Source organism: Coregonus clupeaformis, chromosome 37 (assembly GCF_020615455.1).
Source record: "Coregonus clupeaformis isolate EN_2021a chromosome 37, ASM2061545v1, whole genome shotgun sequence".
Taxonomy (NCBI): domain Eukaryota; kingdom Metazoa; phylum Chordata; class Actinopteri; order Salmoniformes; family Salmonidae; genus Coregonus; species Coregonus clupeaformis.
The window spans coordinates 13,001,320-13,022,769 of record NC_059228.1 but is presented as its reverse complement, the minus strand read 5'-3'; the positions used below and the strand labels follow the sequence as shown (position 1 = coordinate 13,022,769).

At 42.5% G+C, this 21,450-nt stretch overlaps 1 protein-coding gene across 2 annotated transcripts in view; it reads left to right on the top strand.

Moving 5' to 3' along the window:
• LOC121553724 (bone morphogenetic protein receptor type-1A) overlaps positions 1 to 21,450 on the top strand; it is a 73,144-nt gene that overhangs the window by 6,953 nt on the left and 44,741 nt on the right. The window contains exon 2 of one of the 2 annotated variants that reach the window (XM_041867057.2): positions 10,644 to 10,785. The exons of the other annotated variant lie outside the window; for it this stretch is intronic. The gene's annotated coding sequence lies outside the window, so the exon portion shown is untranslated. The remainder of the gene's footprint in view (positions 1 to 10,643; positions 10,786 to 21,450) is intronic. 2 annotated transcript variants of the gene reach the window in all.

Below are 21,450 nucleotides of genomic sequence, written 5' to 3'. Positions count from 1 at the left end.
TTTACCGTTCTCGGAGAGGAAACGTTGTTTGCAGAGTTCACAACCTGCTACACTTGTGAGAAACACCTTTTGGATAATTTCATACCATTTACACACTTCATGTGAGCAATGAGCATGTGTCTGGTTTCTCTGTCCTGTTAATGTTGATGGAGCGCGCGCCTGAGTACGCATAAGAGTACCTGGCCTGCTTCTCACAAATGTAGGAAAGTGCCCATTTGGGGATTTGGGCGGTATACCGTGTACCGGGGTATTTGGAAATAGCCAGGGGATGGTTTTTCAATACCGTTGAAGTTTTTTTTTTTTTGTAAGTAAATGCCTGAAGTCAACTTGTGCGATACATTAGGAGATGAAGCAGATCGGATTCTTAATTTCACCTGTCACATTATTTTACATTATGAAGCTTACTGCTACACCAAGAAAAGTAACTACACATCAGTCTGATCGCTGTCAGCTGAATGCCCGTTCGATCGCTGAATGCCCATTTGTGAATTCTCATCCGAGTGGAGAAGTGTAACTGAAGCACAAAATTAGGCTGATGCCGAGCAGAAATTACAATAAGAAGCATTTAAGATCTGCAAGATATTTCTTATGCGTTTTAGCTTTCTGCTGTGTTTGAGAAGTCAAAGCCCTTAGGATGAGTTATCTCTACAGCTGCCACTGCTATCTTGATTTCCTTGCATTTTTTTCTCATTTGTTCTCGGCCCATCTGCTCCTCCCCCTCTTCTTCAAGCAGAGCAGGCTGGCCTGTTGCCCTAGCGACTCCAGACTCCACACAGACACAGCGTGTACACATGCTGCTCCAGAGCCAGTACTGTTCTTCCTTCAGACAAGCATGCGTCAAAACTTTGTTAGTTTGCACAATGTCGCTCGTTCACATTTGCTTGTAAATGTCCAAACTCACCAAAATGTGTAACTTTATGAGCTGCATTGCCTGTTTTTGCAATTTGTTTATTTTAGTTTGCGTTCATTAGCATATTTAGCTAGCAGCCTCCATGAACATTTGCTATTATTTCTGCTAATTTTGTTAGCATTATGATAATAGACATCCAACTGGCTTTTTGTGGGTGGGTTTGGCACCCCCTTGTGTACTAAGCCAGTAATACGGTAAATCCCGGTATTAGAGAACCCTAGTCAATTCATAATTTTATAGCCTACTTTTGGAAAACCTAAGGTAGACCTAGGTTTTTAAATATTTTTTTAAGGAAAGGATAAATATTTGCTCTTGTCTGACATGCGCTGGTGGCTTTGATTGACGGGTGCTTTTACAGGGTGTGCATGTGGGAGTTCGCTGATTCTCTCGCTATAGGCCTAATTGTCCATTCAGAAAGTATGAGGATCTATTGTCATTCTCAATGGATGTAAAAACAGACTTCGTTTACTAGCTGTTTGAGGTGAAGAAAAAAAAATGTTGGTACCCTTTCCCAGATCTGTGCCTCGACACAATCCTGTCTCGGAGCTCTACGGACAATTCCTTCGACCTCATGGCTTGGTTTTTGCTCTCACATGCGCTGTCAACTGTGGGACCTTACATATGCAGGTGTGTGCCTTTCCAAATCATGTCCAATCAAATGAATTTACCACAGGTGGACTCCAATCAAGTTGTTGAAACATCTCAAGGATGATCAATGGATACAGGATGGACCTGAGCTCAATTTCGAGTCTCATAGCAAAAGGTCTGAATACTTATGTAAATAAGGTGTTTTTGATTTTTTTATTAATGTGCTAAAATTTCGAAACCGGTTTTCGTTTTGTCATTATAGGGTATTGTGTGTAGATTGATGAGGAAAAAATTGAATTTAATCAATTTTAGAATAAGGCTGTAACGTAACAAAATGTGGAAAAAGTCAAGGGGTCTGAATACTTTCCGAAGGCACTGTATATTGAATGCATTAACAGAAATTACCGTAACCAAATAAACATTGTAGATTAGGAATTAACGGTAATACTGGTGTGCCATCCCTGCTGCCTCCGCAATAGATTAGTCCACTCAGACAGGCGTGAATCAGACCGGTGTCTCGTGCCATAACATTTTTATTTTTTATTTTAGACTGCTCGACTAAAAAAACAACAGCCTATCGACCGAACAATCGACCAGTCAACTAAATAGGGTCTACCCTAGATCCAACTATGTTGGTAATGCTTGTCGTGTCTGACTACTGCTTGTCCATGTGCTAGCTAACAGCAACAAACCCAGACGAGCTAAATGTGAAAGCATCCATCAGAGATCAGCTTCTCATTAGCTAGCTAACGTTAGCTATATTATAGCTATAAAGCAGTGTTTAAGGTTTAATGTTTTGAAATAACATTATATATTTATTTGATACGTTATATATACATAGTCTCGGCAAGCTCTTTAGCAGCAAGCGTTTTTAGCTATAATATTTAGCTACCTAGCTAGCTAGGTTTGCAAATGTTAGCCTAGCTAACTAGCATCAAGTGTAGGCGATTTACAAATAAATGGCCGTAAAAACAGTTCTTGCTTAGTTTAGAAGAAAGACCTGACGTTTATTTTTTACCGGATAATTACTTTTGATGCACCCATAGCAAAGATTTTTATAACTAGCTCCTTGTTCTATCTGTACCCGTAGTGTACAGCAGCTGCCAATACTACAGCGGAAAAACCGGAACCAGTAATTCCCCTCCCCCGCGAGAGATAGGCCTACTGCCAAGTCAAATATTTTGATTAGTTGAATCAGTGTTACTGCTTGGCTGGAACAAAAGCATCCACCCACACCAGCCCTTTGTAGATGAGTGACCACCCCATGCTTGTGTATAGCCGGGAGAGGGTGGCCTCTTTGTTTGTTCATATTGATGTTTCTTTGTTCTACCCCTCTTTGAGAAAGGTTAAATGCACACAAGTCTTTTAATTGCCATTTTATGAACCACTGCAGTACATAGCCTAGGCCCTTGTTTATAAGATTTAGGCTGGCAAGTGTTTAAAATGGATGAACACATGAAAAACATGGCTGAGTAAGTTTTACTATAGGCCTGCATTTTCACAGCTTCATTTTCAAATTACAGCCGGCTGTCATTTGTTTCTCAGTTTTACCTGTTTCTCTGTATGCTGTGTGCCATCCATTAATATGTGCCATACTATTCATCAAGTAGCAGCCTAGTCTAAATATCAACTGGTATGCTCACAACTATGACAATAATGTAATGTTGGGAGCATCATTGAGATAAGTGCAGGGGTATCCTTTTTGCATAAATTCAATTTTCTTCCCCTGAACAATAGTGGATGGTAGGCTACATGCAGTGGGAAGACGACTCCAACCCACAAGACTCATCTCCACTCCAATCAGAATATCTGTCTTAAAATATGACACATGAATTTGGATAGAAAAACTGATAAAGGAGCAAGAAAGATAAGAGAATGTAGGCTAGTTCAAAACGCTTAGCAGATTTCTTTGTATATGACAGTAAAACATTCTTATGTTGGCACCTTAAATTCCTGCACATTTTCTCATAATGATATTTCAACACTGTCTGCTCAGGCAAATATGCCGAACTGCTAAACTTGGAACCAATCAGAACTCCGGCAGGGCTAGTTCAAACTGCAGTAGGATGGTTCTCCTCACAGGTGAGTGAATCAGCCCATGCTTGGTGAATAGCACTTGGTTGATCTCTGGGAGCAGGACACAGGAGAGCTGAATAAATCATTTGAGACAAAAGTGAGAGACAATAATTAATACAATAAATCATACCAGCAAATGAATGTAGTTTGTGAGCTAGAAAAGGAACATCCTGACAGTCTGAGGCACGGTGCTCTTCAATCATCGTACTCCAACTATTGACAGGGATAATGTGCCATTTCTTATTTGTCAGTGTGGATTAAATTAGTGGGTCCTGCCTTGATTACTTGGGATAAACTGCTAGCTAAAACATTCCTTGTGCCGGAATGACATGCTAGCTAGTGATAAAGCTATCTGCTCCAGCTAGCTAGCAACAGATCTACTTGTTGTAACTAACTAGCAAGCTAGCTACATTACTAAGGTTGTTGTGTTATAAGTTGGGAGTCATTTTACTGCTTGCGTTGATGGTATCACGCTTATATAACTAAATAGTTTGATTACAAAGAAGAAAAAAATACTTTACCTGATAGCAGTTTGTCAGACGGAGATCTCTCTCACCAGCTGTCCACTACCTTAGATATGAATAACGTGATTGGCAGAGGTAGTACCATGGATAGTACACACGTTTTGATTGGTTTACTGTTTAGTACTCGGAAATGTGTTCAGAAGAAATAAATATACACAATATGTAAAAATCAGCTCCATCCTCGACAGAGATCAATCATCTTGAAAACTAAAGCAGATAGCTTGCTACGGCCCACCACCTAACTGGGCAAATGTATTACTAAAAGCCAAACAGCACATGTAAGATGTAGGTTAGGGCTTCATGAAAAAGTAGCTAGTTGACAGGAGGCAGTTTTTTCCTGTAAGGAGGCATTCGACAGTGACTAAGATGAGAGTTGCTGAGAGAGAAGGGGAAAATCTGGCGTAGGCCTGTGTAAGGGTCGCACAAGGCCCATACACATTCCCACACAGAGCGGGCCCTGTGAACCGACTGGAGCCTCTCTCTCTCCCCCTCTATGGTCTTTAATTTCAATTAGCTATGGCTGATCGTTCACTTTGATGGCATTAGTCACTCCTCCAAGCCTCGACACATTTCCCTCTGCTCTCGTGCCACTCTGTTGGTTTTGCTAAAGCTGACGGAATTAACTTCAGCGATGGAATCTCCAAATGCTTGACTTCCACTTCCCTTTTCAAGCCTCTGTCACATACACAAGCGCACACATATCAGCCCAATAATGTTTCTTTATTTTTTTTATTTTATTTTTTTATTTGTTTGTTGACTTTTGCTTTTTCAGTGCCGTTGTGGGATGCGGTGTTCTCTCGTGGCTGACATAGTTCTGTTCCATTGTGTAATAACGGACGAAAGACTGGTTACACAACTATCCTGTCAGACAGTAAAGTTGAACACCTCACTGACACCTGGTGCTGTGAGGAATTTGCATACAACGTTACAAAGCACTTGATGTTTTTCCCTTTTCACAACAGATAAATCTGTCCATCAACCTTCAGTCTGTTTTACAGATCACAATATGCGATATGCTAACTCTACAACTTAAAACATGAGCCCATATGTCTGACAGCTTTTAAACTTGAGGAGTAGAACTACAAGATGTCTAGTACTTTCGTTCTCTATTTCTATCTGCATTGTTGCTTTTACTCAAAATATCTCCCTGGAGCCATGCCCCTGCACTGTGACAGCTCGCAACCTCAAGATATTCCTGCATGCTCTCAGGACTTTATAAATAGCCAGCGCAGTTAGTTACCAATCATCGGCTGCACCCTTGAGTGACCTTGGCCTGGTGAGGAGACACTCCGAGTCCAGAGGCGCTATTGTAAACAGATGAGCACAGCTGATCTCCCTCTGCTGCCTTTCACTCTCCTGAACGTGCTCACTGTGTGTTCATGTATTTAATTCTTCGATTTGTTTTGTATTTGCTCATACTAACCACTCTAGCACTTTCAACTGGCTATTTTCTTGTAATTTGGCCTAAAAATAGTTCGTGCATGGAATGCCTACTGCAGTTATGTCCTTTACAAGGGTGCTTTTGACTTGGCTATAAGGCCCTCAAATGCCTTTACACCAGCAGAACAGAGTTTCCCACTTGCAAGAATTAAGATTTCTATTTGATGTAGTGCATTTATTTTCCCTACAAAAGAGTTTGTCGCTGACTGTCCGGCCTGAATGTAAACTCACTTTGATGTCCCTGGCTAATAAATAGTCCATGTGCCACGGGGGTTGGGCGGGCTCACTTGGGCTGACGATGTCTCATAGTGATTTTCTTGAAGGTCTATGTTAGGGATGATTGGGTTAACTTATAACCCGCAGTCCCTGCGGTTAGGTCTGCGGAGCGGGTGAGTTTAGGGTCATGAAATATTGTGGGGTTGAATAAAGCAAGAACAATAACTTTAAAAATCCATGAAGATTTCATTCTTGTGCAATTTATAACTATAGGCTATATTGAGGTTTTGTCTTTCATTATTTTAGGCTTTCTGGCATTCGTGCGTAAGCTTTAGGGCCTAACTGTTCATGCACCAAATAGCCTACACGCCAATCGCCAAATGCTTTTGGAAACGGGCAGAAAGGTTAACGTTGATCCACGGAGGCAAGAAGGACAATGTCTGAGTTTAATTCAATAAGAGAGAGGCTACGAAATGGAGTGTTGAAGATAAAGAGAAGGTAGGGCCAGAAAATATTATTTGGGAAAGTGGTGAAAGAGGATGATAGTAGTGCTGGCTATGTTATGTGTGATGATTGTGAGGCGCTATACAAATTCGACAGTCACAAGACAGGGACTTCAAATAGGCCTATGGAACATCAAGGGAACTGTAGCCTACTGTTTAGATGGGTTAAATGGAAACTGAAATCACAGCTTTCGATTTCCTTACAATCTGTCAAACTGATGTGGAAATTTGGCACAGAAAATCTTTTTTTTAAATCATTATTATTTTATTTTTTTACCTCTATGGTACATATCAGAATTACCTGTAAAAATTGCTTAAAAAGGAAACCCCAATATATTTTAACCTTTGTTTGACAAGTGGTTGTGAAAGGTAATTAAATTACCTTTTCAAATGATATATAATCTAACCAACTTCGAATGCACTAGCTACAACTATTGTTTAAAAAAATAGCACATTGTGCCATTGACATTTAATGTTGGAAGCTTAGCCATAGAATTCCAGTGGGGCAGCTATGTTTTTGGATTTTAACTTTGGAAATGGAAGCACCACATTTGTCACACACAGCTAGAACAGGGTTATAAAAAAAAGTGTAGATACAGGGCCATCACAGGATTCACGCATTATCCCAGAGTTTTCCAAACTCTGTCAGGACCCTAAGGGGTACAAATGTTAGTTTTTTGCACTAGCACTACACAGCTGATTCAACTAATCATCAAGCCTTGGGGTCCCGAGGACTGAGTTTGGGAAACGCTGTATTAACCCCACAGAAGCCTTTAACCAATATGGCTGCCAAACCACTCAATGGACAGACAGCTTTTTGGGCACATTCTTACCACAATTCTGGCACATTTGGTTGTGTATTCTACATCACTATGAACATTTTAAGATATTATTGGAATTAAATGTGATTCAATTAGACTTTATTGAGTTGTGTGGCGGGCATATTGGAAAAAGGCTTCAGTGGGGATAATACGTGAATCCTGTGATGGCCCTGTATCTACAAATCTTTTTAAAACCCTGTTCTAGCTGTGTGTGTCAAATGTGGTGCCTTTATCACCAAAGTTACAATCCAAAAACTGCCCCACTACATGGAATTCTATGGCTAAGCTTCCAACATTCTAACATCAATGGCACAATATGGGCTATTTTTAAACAATAGTTGTAGCTGGTGCTTTCAAAGTTGGTTATATTATATATCATTTCAAAGGTCGTTTCATGAAAATGTATGCACTCACTAACTGTAAGTCGCTCTGGATAAGTCGCTCTGGATAAGAGCGTCTGCTAAATGACTAAAATGTAAAATGACCTTTTTCAGATCCACTTGTCAAACAAAGGTTAAAATGTATCGGGGTTTCCTTTTTTAAGCAATTTATACAGATAGTTCTCATACTTTTGGTCATGTAGTGTATGTGGACACCTGCTCCTCAAACATCTCATTCCAAAATCATGGGCATTAATATGGACTTGGTCCCCCTCTTTGCTGCTATAACAGCCTCCACTCTTCTGGGAAGGCTTTCCCCTAGATGTTGGAACATTGCTGCAGGAACTTGCTTCCATTCAGCCACGAGCGTTAGTGAGATCGGGCACTGATGTTGGGCGATTTAGGCCTGGCTCGCAGTCGGCGTTCCAATTCATCCCAAAGGTGTTCGATAGGGTTGAGGTCAGGGCTCTGTGCAGGCCCTTCAAGTTCTTCCACACCGATCTCGACAAAACGTTTCTGTATGGACCTCGCTTTGTGCATGGGGGCATTCTCATGTTGAAACAGGAAAGGGCCTTCCCCAAACTGTTGCCACAACGTTGGATGTACAGAATTGTCTGGAATGTCATTGTATGCTGTAGCGTTAAGATTTCCCTTCACTGGAACTAAGGGGCCTAGACCGAACCATGAAAAACAGCCCCAGACCATTATGCCTCCTCCACCAAACTTTACAGTTGGAACTATGCATTGGGGCAGGTAGCGTTCTCCTGGCATCCGCCAAACCCAGATTCGTCCGTCGCACTGCCAGATGGTTGAGTGTGATTCATCACGCCAGAGAACGCGTTTCTACTGCTCCAGAGTCCAATGGCGGCGAGCTTTACACCACTCCAGTTGACACTTGGCATTGCGCATGGTGATCTTAGGCTTGTGTGCGGCTGCTCTGCCATGGAAACCCATTTCATGAAGCTCCCGACGAACAGTTCCTGTGCTGACGTTGCTTCCAGAGGCAGTTAGGAACTCTGTAGTGAGTGTTGCAACCGTGAATAGACTATTTTTATGCGCTTCAGCATTCGGCGGTCCCGAGCTTGTGTGACCTACCACTTCACGGCTGAGCCATTGTTGCTCCTAGAAGTTTCCACTTCACAATAACAACACTTACAGTTGAGCGGGGCAGCTCTAGCAGGGCAGAAATTTGACGAACTGACTTGTTGGAAAGGTGGCATCCTATGACGGTGACACGTTGAAAGTCACGGAGCTCTTCAGTAAGGCCATTCAATTGCCAATGTTTGTCTATGGAGATTGCATGGTTGTGTGCTCATTTTACACACCTGTCTCCAATGAGTATGTCTGAAATAACCAAATCCACTAATTTGAAGGGTTGTCCACATACTTTTGTATATATAGCTTATGTACCGTAGAGGTCAAAGGTCAAGGTTATGTTGACTCAAACATCCCAAGAATGTGTCTGATAGCTGTGAATCTAAGCTTTCCAATGATATATTATTGAAGGGTATCCCTATGGGATGGATGGAGGGATGGATGAAAGAAAGTAACACAGAGAACGCTACCATTGATGCACTGCTATCACATATTTTACAACTCTAGGGACAGAGCTTCAAGAAAATCACAGACCTTGTCGCCCCAAGAGAGCCCGACGGCCCAAATGTAGGGGTCTGGCTCATGGACTAAAAGGCCCTTTGAGTCTCAAGGAGCTCTCCCATGTGGAAGAATAGCCCCTGTGTTGGTGTTGAGAGCAGTGCCTGGCTGTCAGGCTGCTGGGCCACATCCAGACCATGCTGCTCCACTTATCTCCCAGCCACAGCAGGGGCTTTTGGCCCGCAGTTGCCCACTCAGAGGAGGCTTTATGGGGACACCATGGACGACCTCCTCTCCCACTCCCTGGAATAGCACATCCCTCAGGTCTAAAATCAGATGTCTGTGTGTCCCAATGTGCTGTTGGGATATCTTTGCTGAAACGTCTGAGACTGTGAGCTAGATGAAGATTCGGGAAGTGACTGACACTCTTTGCCCCTAGTATGTTTTCAGGCTGATGTAGGCAAGGCCGAAAGCTGTTTTGAAAGGCTAAATCTAAAGATCCACTATGCAGAAATCGTTCCACCATTTCCTGGTTGCTAAAATTCTAATAGTTCGCCTAATTTCAGTTGTGACAACAAGCAAGTACAGTGTAGAGAATCATTGTACGATCTAAACCGCTGTGAAATATATTTTCCATAACCAAAAATATTGTATTTTCAGCTGTTTGAAGCTGGTGTACAAAACCAAAAGTAAAAGATGCAAAAACGAAATGTAAGAACGGCAGGCATAGAAATAGTGCCCAGAACGGCTCTACCGCTTCTTAGACTGGCTTTCAATGAGGATGACCTCTATAATGCAGATTGCTATGAATTTTGTTGGGTCGCCTCAAAATTACATATTGTAGCTTTAAATAAAATTAGGCCTAATTTTGTGCGATCCCAATTATCAACATTTTAATTCCACATGAAATTTGCTATTTTTGTTATTTACTGACTCATTTGTGTGATTAGTCAAGTCAATGAATGCGTCGCCAACATTAATTTACCAGACACAGAAATCACACTTTGATAAGCCCTCTGTCTAAGACCTTCAGCTCTTATATTCCTGTTGGAACTTGCCTCCGTCTCTCTGAGGTGGTGTCCTTCTGGAGACGGTGATGCTTAAGTGGCGGTAATTACACACACCGATCCGGCTCTGCTAATGACTTTTAAAGTTTGAAGATCTTAGTTGTGGGCTGCAGTAATGTGTAATGCCTTTCCCTCAGTGGAGGTCATAGTGTACTGCGGCTGGGTCCCTGGGCTCTGGGCCCCGGAGACAGTCTGTCTGCAGTGCTGTGCCGCGGCTCCTGCCCCGTCATCTGATACCTCTGTACCGCTTGGGTTGGCCAGCAACCCCCTCGGACTCCTTTACCCTGCTTTATTTGCCAATGGGGTTTTTGGGCTGAAATAAAAAGGAAATGTTTGGCTAAATCAAAGCTTTTATTTTCATCCAGACATATCAAGACTTGTGATATGCAATCCTTCCAGACCTGCCATGTTGTGTGGTTCCCATCTGTCATTGACACACTTTGGTCCATTACAAAGTACGAAGTGCAGTAAGTCCCATTTGCTTGGTGTGTGACTAACTTGAGGCTCACACTCTCTCCTGCTCAGGTCTCCATGGTGCCATGCTGGATTTCTGTCTCCAGTATCAATATGTTCTCTATCCCTATGGATCTGTATGACCCCCAGCACCAACGCTGGTCTCTCAACAAGCTTCTTCAACATGCCCCCGCACCATGGATCCCCCAGTGAGGTAAGGCTCTCTGGCTGTTAGTGAATCAGAGGGATGACTTCTGCTTTGGATTATGCTTGTGATGATACAGTTGAAGTCAGAAGTTTACATACACTTAGGTTGGAGTCATTTAAAACTCGTTTTTGAACCACTCCACACATTTCTTGGTAACAAACTATAGTTTTGGCAAGTCGGTTAGGACATCTACTTTGTGCATGACACAAGTAATTTTTCCAACAATTGTTTACAGACAGATTATTTCACTTATAATTCACTGTATCACAATTCCAGTGGGTCAGAAGTTTACATACACTAAGTTGACTGTGCCTTTAAACAGCTTGGAAAATTCCAGGAAATGATGTCATGGCTTTAGAAGCTTCCGATAGGCTAATTGACATGTGAGTTAATTGGAGGTGCGGAAAAGAAAGACACGTTATTTAATGCCCTTGCTGGATGCTTGAAGAGGTTTTACTTAAAATTCACGATACATGGCCCCATTTATTCTTTCCTTTACACGGATCAGTCAGTCCTGGTCCCTTTGCAGAAAAAACAGCCCCAAAGCATGATGTTTCCAACCCCATGCTTCACAGTAGGTATGGTGTTCTTTTGGATGCAACTCAGCATTCTTTGTCCTCCAAACATGACGAGTTGAGTTTTTACCAAAAAGTTATATTTTGGTTTCATCTGACCATATGACATTCTCCCAATCCTCTTCTGGATCATCCAAATACACTTCAGACGGGCCTGGACATGTACTGGCTTAAGCAGGGGACACGTCTCGCACTGCAGGATTTGAGTCCCTGGCGGCGTAGTGTGTTACTGATGGTTGGCTTTGTTACTTTGGTCCCAGCTCTCAGCAGGTCATTCACTAGGTCCCCCCGTGTGGTTCTGGGATTTTTGCTCACCGTTCTTGTGATCATTTTGACCCCACGGGGTGAGATCTTGCATGGAGCCCCAGATCGAGGGAGATTATCAGTGGTCTTGTATGTCTTCCATTTCCTAATAATTGCTCCCACAGTTGATTTCTTCAAACCAAGCTGCTTACCTGTTGCAGATTCAGTCTTCCCAGCCTGGTGCAGGTCTACAATTTTGTTTTTGGTGTCCTTTGACAGCTCTTTGGTCTTGGCCATTGTGAAGTTTGGAGTGTGACTGTTTGAGGTTGTGGACAGGTGTCTTTTATACTGATAACAAGTTCAAACAGGTGCCATTAATACAGGTAACGAGTGGAGGACAGAGGAGCCTCTTAAAGAAGAAGTTACAGGTCTGTGAGAGCCAGAAATCTTGCTTGTTTGTAGGTGACCAAATACTTATTTTCCACCATAATTTGCAAATCAATTCATTAAAAATCCTACAATGTGATTTTCTGGATTTTTTTTCCTCAATTTGTCTGTCATAGTTGACGTGTACCTATGATGAAAATTACAGGCCTCTCTCATCTTTTTAAGTGGGAGAACTTGCACAATTGGTGGCTGACTAAATACTTTTTTGCCCCACTGTACCTGTGGATATATTTCAAGGCCTACCTTCAAACTCAGTGCCTCTTTGCTTGACATCATGGGAAAATCAAAAGAAATCAGGCAAGACCTCAGAAAAATATTTGTAGACCTTCACAAGTCTGGTTCATCCTTGGGAGCAATTTCCAAACGCCTGAAGGTACCACGTTCATCTGTACAAACAATAGTACGCAAGTATAAACACCATGGGACCACGCAGCCATCATACCGCTCAGGAAGGAGACGCGTTCTGTCTCCTAGAGATGAACGTACTTTGGTGCGAAAAGTGCAAATCAATCCCAGAACAACAGCAAAGGACCTTGTGAAGATGCTGGAGGAAACCGGTACAAAAGTATCTATATCCACAGTAAAACGAGTCCTATATCGACATAACCTGAAAGGCCGCTCAGCAAGGAAGAAGTCACTGCTCCAAAACCGCCATAAAAAAGCCAGACTACGGTTTGCAACTGCACATGGGGACAAAGATCGTGCTTTTTGGAGAAATGTCCTCTGGTCTGATGAAACAAAAATAGAACTGTTTGGCCATAATGACCATCGTTATGTTTGGAGGAAAAAGGGGGTTGCTTGCAAGCTGAAGAACACCATCCCAACCGTGTGGGGCTGCTTTGCTGCAGGAGGACTGGTCCACTTCACAAAATAGATGGCATCATGAGGAAGGAAAATTATGTGGATATTTGAAGCAACATCTCAAGACATCAGTCAGGAAGTTAAAGCTTGGTCGCAAATGGGTCTTCCAAATGGACAATGACCCCCAAGCATACTTCCAAATTTGTGGCAAAATGGCTTAAGGACAACAAAGTCAGGTATTGGAGTGGCCATCACAAAGCCCTGACCTCAATCCTATAGAAAATGTGTGGGCAGAACTGAAAAAGCGTGTGTGAGCAAGGAGGCCTACAAACCTGACTCAGTTACACCATCTCTGTCAGGAGGAATGGGCCAAAATTCACCCAACTTATTGTGGGAAGCTTGTGGAAAGCTACCAGAAACCAAGTTAAACAATTTAAAGGCAATGCCACCAAATACTAATTGAGTGTATGTAAACTTCTGACCCACTGGGAATGTGATGAAAGAAATAAAAGCTGAAATAAATCATTCTCTCTACAATTATTCTGACATTTCACATTCTTAAAATAAAGTGGTGATCCTAACTGACCTAAAACAGGGAATTTTGACTAGGATTAAATGTCAAGAATTGTGAAAAACTGAGTTTAAATGTATTTGGCTAATGTGTATGTAAACTTCTGACTTCAACTGGACATGTTCAACCCCATACAGTGTGTAATTTGTGCAAGATGTGTTGAGGTCACATGCTTGGTTGGTGAATGCATCTCTGTTTGGATTCCATCTCCAAGCCTTTTTCTTTAGCCTAACAAATGTTTGTTTCTCTGCGGAGGGCACTGCTGATTACCACAACCTGATTATACCCCTCCCCCCTCTGAGGAGATTAAACCCTGACCTCTCCCGGCAGACAGAGCTGGCCAATCAGGTGGTTACCCGGCTCTTAATTGCAGGCGCAGAGAGGGTCATTGGAGCTGTCTGCTGATGTGATTAATAACTGGAGGAATAAGAGCAGGAAAGGGCCTGATTGCACATGCTCCTGGAGGTTGACTCATCTGTGAGTTTCCATGGGTGGAGTGACTCCCGCCTTTAGAAAAAATCTAGAATGTTTATTATTTTTGGTGGGGGGGGGGGTTCTCAATTTGTTATTTTATTAAGAGGTATCTCGCTGTCATTAAGTCATCATCTTAGTTCACAGTTTAAACATGTATAAAAGATGAGACAACAATGAACTGATCGGTGGCATATATGTTCTGTCTTCTGTTTTTTTTGGGGGGGTGAAAAAAAACACGCACTGAGACTGAGTTTGCGCGCTCCGCCGGCAGACCTTCACAGTCAGGGAGTCTACTCGAGCAAATTGCTACCATATGTCCACAGAGGATGTTGAACCCAATGTATTTCACGTCCTCACTTTTAAACACAACTTAAGGTGAGCTGGTGAGTTTCCCAATTTGTGCCGGTCTACTTTTGTGTCCAACTTTTGCCCCTGAATCATCACTCATAGACTGAAGAGTGGTGTGACCTTAAGAAAGCAACCGGGATCTTCTCTCCTTATAGAGGTAGTGGTTGAGGGTGACACGGGGCTAGTCTCTGGAAGAGGGGGAGGGGTCCTGTTGACAGGGATACAGTGAGGCTTGTTTTATGGGAAGCTTGCACTCCCACTGGACCGTAAATTCCAGAAGTAGCCTAACTGTGTGACTCCTGGCTTATTGACGGAAGAAGCTAGCAGTTATCCCGACAGATTAGCCAACCTTCGCTCTGTGCAGTTGTGAGCCTTTCGGCCTCGCTCCATTGTTCTGGTTTGTGTCAGCAGATTTCTAATCCAGCACAGTTCTAGATGCATAAGAAAAAAGGAGGGGGCATACAGGTAACTGCCAAAATACAGGAATCGCTTGAGGTAAATGAGGGATACAAAATATATTGAAACACACAGGTATGGGTCCTGAGTTAATTAAGCAATTAACATACCATCATGCCTAGGGTCATGTATGTATACAAATGCCCAGTTGCCCATTATTTTGGCTACCATGGCTAGAAGAAGAGATCTCAGTTACTTTGAAAGAGGGATCTCAAAGGAGCATAGGGGGGTTAAAGTCTGTGTTTGTGTGTGTCTGTCACCAGATCTCAACCCAATTGAACACTTATGGGAAATTCTGGAGCGAGCGTTTCCCATCAACAAAACACCAAATGATGGTATTTATTGTGCAAGAATGGTGTCGCATCCCTCCAATAGAGTTCCAGACACTTGTAGAATCTATGCCAAGGTGCATTGAAGCTGTTCTGGCTCGTGGTGGCCCAACGCCCTATTAAGATACTTTATGTTGGTGTTTCCTTTATTTTGGCAGTTACCTGAATGTACAGCTAACACACAAAATATTTAAAACCTGGCAGCTACAGTCAAGGCTAGGTGTGTTTTTTATTTTACTTCTGTGGTCTGGTAGATAGATGAGTTACATCTTGGAATGCCAAACCAGTCTGTCAGTGTTAAGGATGAAGCCTACGTGTGGTCAGTTCAAACCACTGAACTGCTAGGCCTATACCCATTATTCCAAACGTTGTCCTAATAAAACGCGTCACTTGCCCCTCCTGCCCTCATCCTCCCAACTTCAAGGTCAGGTCGATTGACAGCCGGAGAGATGCTGTCTGCCGTACAGTAGCTACTAGCAGATCCTGTTGTCCTGACTAGGGATGTTAATCAGTTAGCCTCCCAAAATACATTTGACCGGTCATGCTTATCAGTCTATAGGTTAATTTGCATACAGTGAGGGGAAAAAAAGTATTTGATCCCCTGCTGATTTTGTACGTTTGCCCATTGACAAAGACATGATCAGTCTATAATTTTAATGATAACAGTGAGAGACAGAATAACAACAAAAAATCCAGAAAAATGCATGTCGAAAATGTTATAAATTGATTTGCATTTTAATGAGGGAAATAAGTATTTGACCCCTCTGCAAAACATGACTTAGTACTTGGTGGCAAAACCCTTGTTGGCAATCACAGAGGTCAGACGTTTCTTGTAGTTGGCCACCAGGTTTGCACACATCTCAGGCGGGATTTTGTCCCACTCCTCTTTGCAGATCTTCTCCAAGTCATTAAGGTTTCGAGGCTGATGTTTGGCAACTCAAACCTTCAGCTCCCTCCACAGATTTTCTATGGGATTAAGGTCTGGAGACTGGCTAGGCTACTCCAGGACCTTAATGTGCTTCTTCTTGAGCCACTCCTTTGTTGCCTTGGCTGTGTGTTTTGGATCATTGTCATGCTGGAATACCCATCCACGACCCATTTTCAATGCCCTGGCTGAGGGAAGGAGGTTCTCCATCGTCCCTTTGATGCGGTGAAGTTGTCCTGTCCCATTAGCGGAAAAACACCCCCAAAGCATAATGTTTGACGGTGGGGATGGTGTTCTTGGGGTCATAGGCAGCATTCCTCCTCCTCCAAACACGGCGAGTTGAGTTGATGCCAAAGAGCGAGATTAGGAGCACTCCCTTTAAGAGTGTGCTCCTAACCTCAGCTCGTTACCTGCATAAAAGACACCTGGGAGCCAGAAATCTTTCTGATTGAGAAGGGGTCAAATACTTATTTCCCTCATTAAAATGCAGATCAATTTATAACATTTTTGACATGCGTTTTTCTGGATTTTTTTGTTGTTATTCTGTCTCTCACTGTTCAAATAAACCTACCATTAAAATTATAGACTGATCATGTCTTTGTCAGTGGGCAACCGTACAAAATCAGCAGGGGATCAAATACTTTTTTCCCTCACTGTATGTTAGTGGATAATTTAAATTGGCCCCTGTGTATTTTTGTTAGTCGTCATGTATCTTCTCACACGCGCACAGAATACAGAGCCTAGTTTGAGGAGCGGAATGGCCGATTTTACCTGTCAGACAACGGGAGAGCAGCTGGTACAGGAGTGAAACATGCTTTTATAAGCACAGTCATTGCGCAACAAATAACAATTCTAAATGCAATCACGTGTTAAACTGTTTTGATGGCCAAGATTGAAAAGAGCAATTTTTTTATTTCTCAACTCGTAATTAAAGCGCGTCTCCCATTCGCCATTGGAATGCATAGGCTATAGTCAACGGTAGGCACACTTTACAATGAGGCAGTGTAATTGTTTGAAACCTGAACGATTGACTTCAATTAATGAGGAATGTCTTACCTTGCTTCAATTATTTTATGAAGACTTCCTCATGCCATTAAGGTTGCATTTCTCTCCTGTTCTATTGGTTTTCATACCAACTGTATTTTGTTGTCCAGAAAACAAAGGCACAATCTTAGTCATGGATATACAGTGCCCTCCACAATTATTGGCACCCCTGTTTAAGATGTGGTCGAGGACTTCCAAAAATTCTCCTTTTTTTTTAAACAACATAGAACCCAAATGCAAAAAAAGAGAAAAATCCAACCTTTTATTTAAGTACATTACTTTGGTGTAAAAAAAAAAAATCACACATTTAGAAAAAAAAAACTTGAAATCATGTGTCCCACAATTATTGGCACCCCTGATGTTAATACTTTGTACAACCCCCTTTTGCCAACAAGACAGCACTTAATCTCCTCCTATAACTTTTCACAAGATTGGAGAACACAGAGAGAGGGATCTTTGACCATTCTTCTTTGCACAATCTTTCTAGATCATCCAGTGTCCTGGGTCCTCTCTTATGCACTCTCCTCTTTAGCTCGCCCAACAGGTTTTCGATTGGGTTGAGGTCTGGGGACTGAGATGGCCATGGGAGGACCTTGAGTTTGTGACTGCTGAACCATTTTTGTGTAGATTTTGCCACATGTTTTGGATCATTATCCTGCTGAAAGACCCAATGACGACCCATCTTCAGCTTTCTGGCAGAGGCCATCAGGTTTTTATTTAAAATGTCCTGGTAGTTCAAAGCGTTCATAATGCCATGCACCCTAACAAGGTTCCCAGGGCCTTTGGAAGAGAAACAGGCCCACAGCATCACAGATCCTCCACCATACTTCACGGTGGGCATGAGGTGCTTTTCGGCATACTCATCTTTTGTTTTACGCCAGACCCACTTAGTGTTTGTTGCCAAAAAGCTCAATCTTAGTCTCATCTGACCAAAGCACACGATCCCAGTTGAAGTCCCAGTGCCGCTTAGCAAACTCCAGACGTTTACGTTTGTGAGTGTTAGTGAGAAAAGGCTTTTTCCTTGCATGCCTCCCAAACAGCTTGTTGGCATGTAGAGAGCGTCTGATGGTTGTTTTGGAGACTTTGTGACCCCAAGATGCTTCTCTTTGATGCAATTCTGTGACAGTGAGCTTAGGACTTTTTTTTACTTCTCTTACCATCCTCCTCACTGTGCGTTGTGGCAAGATAAACTTGGGACCTCTTCCAGCCTTGTTTGTCACTGTTCCAGTTGTTTTAAACTTCTTAATGATTCCTCTGACTGTAGATACGGGCAAGTTAAGGCGAGTGGCTATTTTCTTGTAGCCATTGCCTGACTTATGAAGGTCGACACATCTGCCTTACTTGAATGGTGTGTTCTCTTGTCTTTGCCGTGTTGACAAATGGGTAAGAGAATTAGGCCTCTGTGTCACGTCATATCTATACCCCAGGGAAACAGGAAGTCATGAATTACTAATTAAAAGTTCCTAGATACCCTGACCAACTTTAGCAACTACAGAAAAATATATTTTAAAAAAATCTATGAAAATGTTCAGCGGAATTGTTAGGGGTGCCAATAATTGTGGGACACATGATTTCAAGTTTATTTTTTTCTAAATGTGTGATTTTTTTTTTTTACCACCAAAGTAATGTACTTAAATAAAAGGTTGGATTTTTCTCTTTTTTTTGCATTTGGGTTCTATGTTGTTTAAAAAAAATGAGAATTTTTGGAAGTCCTCGACCACATCTTAAACAGGGGTGCCAATAATAGTGGAGGGCACTGTATATTAGCAACCCATCCTAGTTGTTGCTATTAGAGTCCCCCTCTTTCTACGTTTCTAACAGAGATTTTCATCTGTCACATATGGAACCACTTGCATTAGGAGTGCTGTTTAGAACTGTGTTTTCCCACCAATTGTATTTTGGCAAATGTTTGAAGATGAGGTTTTATTAGTTGCTTCATTAAAGCAGTTGCATATTCAATAATAGGCCATAGTCTTTTGACTGTAAGATGATAGGCTTGCTTTCATTGTCCGTTCCTTGCATGCATAGTTTTTTGTTGGTCACGTCATTTAACTGTTTGGAGAAAAAAAAATTGTGGACCGGTTAATGAGGGTTGGTTAGTCGGCAGAGAAATTGACCGAAATTTGCATCCCTAGTCCTGACAAAGCCTTATTTCATACCATCCTCTGTGAGGGAGGATCTGTCAGTGAATCCCAAACCACCCCCTCGCACCTACCAACTTGCCCGGAGGGCCCTCCGTTGTCACATGTTGCTAACGAAACTCAGAGGGTGGCTTCCAGAGAGTGGCAAGGGGATCAATAAACCCATCAACTGCGGGGGACACTCGTGACTTGAACTTTCAAATGATACAATGAGTATGAAATTCTAATGATCAAATACACACTGTTTTTTAAACCTCAGTACCTTTTTTTTTATTTGGGAGGTATTTCATCTGTTACATGTGTCAAGTCTCGAAATCAGACAAACAAATGCACGTGGCTCCAAACATATCGCCGTTCATGTTGGGATAGCACTTTGCTCTGAAACCTGCATCTGTGCTGGCTCGGTCAAAGTGGCTATCGAGAGACTAATTAGCCCCTACACCATCAATCATTTTCACTCACTCAGCTTTGGGACACTATAGCAAATGGCAGTGGCATGCGTGAACGTGCAAATGGAGGGGTGAGGGGAAGGATGTGATTTGGGATTCAACCTGTGTCTCAGGGTGGATGGTTTCTCTCAGGAGGATTGCTGTTCTGGAGCGCTGCCTGGCCCCAGCTCTTATCAGCACCCTGCCTCTCCTCTCCTCCCCTCCTCTCCTCCCCTGCCTCCCCTCCCCTCCCCTCATCTCCTCCCCTGCTAGTGGAATGTGTGAGCATGTAATGGAAAATAAACAAGCAGAAAATCTCAGCTCCTCAAAGCGCTCATGGAAATTTGAGTGATAGTGGGCACCTTGCCGGAGCAGAGCCTGTCAAAGGAAAATCAATTAAAGAATAGTGGTTTTCAATTGGCCTGCATGACATTTTTCAATTAGCCTTCTTGAAGAGGACCTCTGTTTCAACAGGGGCGCCAACACTGTTTAGATCAGAGGGTGTTCAGTAGATTTCAGGAGGTATTATCAAGATCACAGGCAACCCTAATATCATGCGAAACCATGCTGTAAACTACCCTGTACAGTGTGGTTTGATCAGAGGGTAGCCTACTCTTCCATGGGTGTCCTATGCGTGTGGACTGTGGCATATGTGTCAGTCTTTGTGTGTGTAAGCATGCCTATTAGAGACTCCATAAGCCGTGGTTGCAGTAATTGACTGTGTCTGTGGAGGGTAACCTCAGATCCTGGGAGGCCTGGTCACAGAGTCAGGAACACTGGCTCCGTTCACAAACCTTCCACTCCAGAGAGAGGGAGGACTCTATTCAACAGCACATCTTCTCACCTCAGTGTTTCCTTGGAGTGTTATGTTTTTGTTTTAACATTACCTAGCCTCTCTTCAGAGTGAAAAATCCTCTGCATCTCCCTGTTCTTCACATTCACTGGCTGCGTGAAATGGGTCATGCCAGTTGTGACACCAGCAGATCACAGTTGAGGCCTCTCTCTCGTAGCGGACTATAGACCAGCGCTTCCCAACCGGTGTGCCACATGAGGGGCGTCCATCACGAGCAAAGTAATTTTGTATGATTTTACTTTGTCTGTGAAAACCATTAGCACGTGTCGTTCCACAAAAAGCACGAGGACACCCACCATCACAGATTGTTCTGAAATCATTTCTGTAGTTAGTGACAGATATGATTAGCGTTCCTGAAACATTATTTTGTTTAAATATAATTGGATCTGAGAAATTACGCTAATTCATTTATAGTATTCAGATAGTATTCAATAAATATAGTAATCAACATCCGATTTGAACCAAACTTCTTCCTACCAATGAGTAAGACCTGAGGAGTCCCCCCAAAAAATGTAAAAGCCACCCACACCCCATGCCAATCCCACCTCAAGACCCAGTATACAGTATCAGTTCTCTATGTTTGACAAGTAGTATGAAGCTGTGGCGTGGAGTATTGCTTCTCCATACAATGCAGAGGATTCCCTGTGAATCATTTTTTTCCCATGTTGAGAGAATTTGTCATTTGAAGCTGCTTGCATTATTTACCTTAAAGTAGTGTGAAAGTGCCATATTTTGACCACTAGATGCCACTGTTGCCGCTATACTGCCACAATCTTTGATATATTTTCCTGGTCTCTTATGTTTATTACATAGATCACAACATTTCCTTTGCAAGTTTGGGTAGAAAACCAATAGATTTGTCTGATGGAAATAAATGGTGTGGTCATCCTAGAACTGGGACAATGAACCGAAAATGATCGACCATACCGATCACTTATCGCGGGCATTTTGCTGATATCGTTCATTACGATAAGTGGCATATACTAGAGAAATGTGAAGTTTTTAAATGAAATGAGTTTGCTAATACGGCTGCTTG